Below are 4,032 nucleotides of genomic sequence, written 5' to 3' on the forward strand. Positions count from 1 at the left end.
TTTCGAAAATTTGGATTGACTTTTTCAAAAATTTTTAAAATCTAGTTGTTTTTATGAGTCAAATCAAATTTTCAATTTAAAAATCTTATCTTTTTCAAAATCTTTTTCAAAAATCAAATCTTTTTCATTTCTCTTATTTATTTTCGAAAATATCATCAACAATTAATGTTTTGATTCAAAAAAATTTTAAGTTTGTTACTTGCTTGTTAAGAAAGATTCAAATTTTAAGTTCTAGAATCATATCTTGTGATTTCTTGTGAATCAAATCATTAATTGTGATTTTAAAAATCAAATCTTTTTCAAAACTAATTTCAATCATATCTTTTCAAAAATATCTTTTTATCTTATCTCTTTCAAAATCATATCTCTTCATATCATATCTTTTTCAAAAATTTGATTTTAAAATATCTTTTCTAACTTCTTATCTTCTTATCTTTTCAAAATTGATTTTCAAATCTTTTTCAACTAACTAATTGACTTTTTGTTTGTTTCTTATCTTTTTCAAAACTACCTAACTAACTCTCTCTCTCTAATTTTCGAAAATTTCTTCCCTCTTTTTCAAAAGTTCTTTTTAATTAACTAATTGTTTCAATTTTTAATTTTAATTTGATTTCGTTCCTAATTTTCGAAAATCACTTACCCCTTTTCAAAATTTTATTTTCGAAAATCCTCCTTCTCTCTCATCTCCTTCTATTTATTTATTCATCTACTAACACTTCATCTCACCCAAATTCGAACCCCCTCTTCCATCTGTGTTCGAATTTTCCTTCTTCTCTTCTTTACATTACATTCTTTTCTTCTTCTACTCACACAGGGGAACCTCTATACCTGGGTAAAAAGGATCCCTATTATTATTATTTTTCTGTTCCTTCTTTTTCATATGAGTAGGAGCAAGGACAAGAACATTCTTGTTGAAGCAGACCCTGAACCTGAAAGGACTCTGAAGAGGAAACTAAGAGAAGCTAAAATACAACAATCCAGAGATAACCTTACAGAAATTTTCGAACAGGAAGAGGAGATGGCAGCCGAAAATAATAATAATGCAAGGAGGATGCTTGGTAACTTTACTGCACCTAATTCTAATTTACATGGAAGAAGCATCTCCATCTCTACCATTGGAGCAAACAATTTTGAGCTGAAACCTCAATTAGTTTCTCTAATGCAACAAAACTGCAAGTTTCATGGACTTCTATCTGAAGATCCTTTTCAGTTCTTAACTGAATTCTTGCAGATCTGTGATACTGTTAAGACTAATAGAGTAGATCCTGAAGTCTACAGGCTCATACTTTTCCCGTTTGCTGTAAGAGACAGAGCTAGAGTGTGGTTGGACTCTCAACCCAAAGATAGCCTGAACTCTTAGGATAAGCTGGTCACGACTTTCTTAGCCAAGTTCTTTCCTCCTCAAAAGCTGAGTAAGCTTAGAGTGGATGTTCAAACCTTCAGACAGAAGGAAGGTGAATCCCTCTATGAAGCTTGGGAGAGATACAAGCAACTGACCAAAAAGTGTCCTTCTGACATGCTTTCAAAATGGACCATCCTGGATATATTCTATGATGATCTGTCTGAATTAGCTAAGATGTCATTGGATACTTCTGCAGGTGGATCCATTCACCTAAAGAAAATGCCTATAGAAGCTCAAGAACTCATTGACATGGTTGCTAATAACCAGTTCATGTATACTTCTGAGAGGAATCCTGTGAGTAATGGGACGCCTCAGAAGAAGGGAGTTCTTGAAAACTCTGAATGCCATATTGGCTCAGAATAAAATATTGACTTAGTAAGTCAATATGATTTCTCAGAGTCTGAATGGAATGCAAGCTGCATCCAACAGTACTCAAGAGGCATCTGCTGAAGAAAAAGGCTTATGATCCTGAGAACCCTGCAATAACAGAGGTGAATTACATGGGTGAACCATATGGAAACACCTATAATCTCTCATGGAGAAATCACCCAAATCTCTCATGGAAGGATCAACAAAAGCCTCAACAAGGCTTTAATAATGGTGGAAGAAATAGGTTTAGCAATAGCAAGCCTTTTCCATCATCCACTCAGCAACAGACAGAGAACTCTGAACAAAATACCTCTAATTTAGCAAACTTTGTCTCTGATCTATCTAAGGCCACTCTGAGTTTCATGAATGAAACAAGATCCTCCATTAGAAATCTAGAGGCACAAGTGGGCCAGCTGAGTAAGAAGATTACTGAAACCCCTCCTAGTGCTCTCCCAAGCAATACAGAAGAGAATCCAAAGAGAGATTGCAAGGCCATTGAATTGACCATTATGGCCGAACACACAAGAGAGGAGGAGGACGTGAATCCCAGTGAGGAAGACCTCCTAGGACATCCAGTGATCAACAAGGAGTTTCCCTTTGAGGAACCAAAGGACTCTGAGGCTTATCTAGAGACCATAGAGATTCCATTAAACTTCCTTACGTCCTTCATGAGCTCTGATGAGTATTCCTCCTCTGAAGAGAATGAGGATGTTACTGAAGAGCAAGTTGCCAAGTTCCTTGGTGCAATCATGAAGCTGAATGCCAATTTATTTGGTAAAGAGACTTGGGGAGATGAACCTCCCCTGTTCACCAATGAACTAAATGCATTGGATCAACTGAGATTGCCTCAGAAGAAACAGGATCTTGGAAAGTTCCTAATACCTTGTACCATAGGCACCATGACCTTTGAGAAGGCTCTATGTGACCTTGGGTCAGGAATAAACCTCATGCCACTCTCTGTAATGGAGAAACTGGGAATCTTTGAGGTGTAAGCTGCTGGAATCTCATTAGAGATGGCAGACAATTCCAGAAAATAGGCTTATGGACAAGTAGAGGACATGTTAGTAAAGGTTGAAGGCCTTTACATCCCTGCCGATTTCATAATCCTAGATACTGGGAAGGATGAGGATGAATCCATCATCCTTGGAAGACCCTTCCTAGCCACAGCAAGAGCTGTGATAGATGTTAACAGAGGTGAATTAGTCCTTCAATTGAATGAGGACTCCCTTGTGTTTACAACTCAAGGCTACCCTTCTGTAAACATGGAAAAGAGGCACAGTAAGCTTCTCTCAATATAGAGTCAACCAGAGCCCCCACAGTCAAACTCTAAGTTTGGTGTTGGGAGGCCACAACCAAACTCTAAGTTTAGTGTTGAACTCCCATATCCAAACTCTAAGTTTGGTGTTGGGGAGTCTCAACAATGCTCTAAACATCTGTGAGGCTCCATGAGAGCCCACTGTCAAGCTATTGACATTAAAGAAGCGCTTGTTGGGAGGCAACCCAATTTTTATTTATCTAATTTTATTTTTATTTTTGTTGTTCTTTCATGTTTTATTAGGTTCATGATCATGTGGAGTCACAAAATAAATATAAAAATTAAAAACGGAATCAAAAGTAGCAGAAGAAAAATCACACCTTGGAGGAGGATCTTACTGGCGTTTGAACGCCAGTAAGGAGCATCCTGGCGTTCAGACGCCAGAAATACACACTGAAGAAGAGCTGGCGCTGAATGCCAGAAACAAGCATCTGGCTGGCGTTCAACGCCAGAAACATGCTACATCTGGGCGCTGAACGCCTAGAACAAGCATCAATTCGGCGTTTAAACGCCAGAATTGCATGCAAAGGCATTTTACATGCCTAATTGATAAAGGGATGCAAATCCTTGACACCTCAGGATCTGTGGACCCCACAGGATCAACTCAGCATCTGTGAACCCCACAGGATCCCCACCTACCACCACTCACTCTCTTCCCTCTTCTCAATGTTCATCCTCTCTTCCCAATAAACACTCTTCCCCAAAACTCTTCACCAATCACCTCAATCTCTCTTCCCTATCCCCACTTCACCACTCACATCCATCCACTCTTCCCCATAAACCTACCTCATAAACTCCACCTACCTTCAAAATTCAAAATCAATTTCCCACCCAAACCCACCCTATATGGCCGAAACTAACCCCCCTCCCCTCCCTATATAAAGCCCTCCATTCTTCCTCATTTTCACACAACACAACCCTCTCTTCCCCTTCCTGGCCGAATACA

The 4,032-nt window shown here is 38.6% G+C and overlaps 1 non-coding gene across 1 annotated transcript; it reads right to left on the bottom strand.

Moving 5' to 3' along the window:
* Positions 1-1,414: 1,414 nt before the first annotated feature.
* On the bottom strand, positions 1,415-1,522 carry LOC148561599 (small nucleolar RNA R71). Its single transcript, XR_015887197.1, has one exon. It is a non-coding gene; the product is annotated as a small nucleolar RNA R71 (small nucleolar RNA).
* Between the last annotated feature and the right edge of the window lie 2,510 nt (positions 1,523-4,032).

Source organism: Arachis ipaensis, chromosome B6, assembly GCF_059453495.1.
Source record: "Arachis ipaensis isolate K30076 ecotype BB chromosome B6, ASM5945349v1, whole genome shotgun sequence".
NCBI classification, from domain to species: domain Eukaryota; kingdom Viridiplantae; phylum Streptophyta; class Magnoliopsida; order Fabales; family Fabaceae; genus Arachis; species Arachis ipaensis.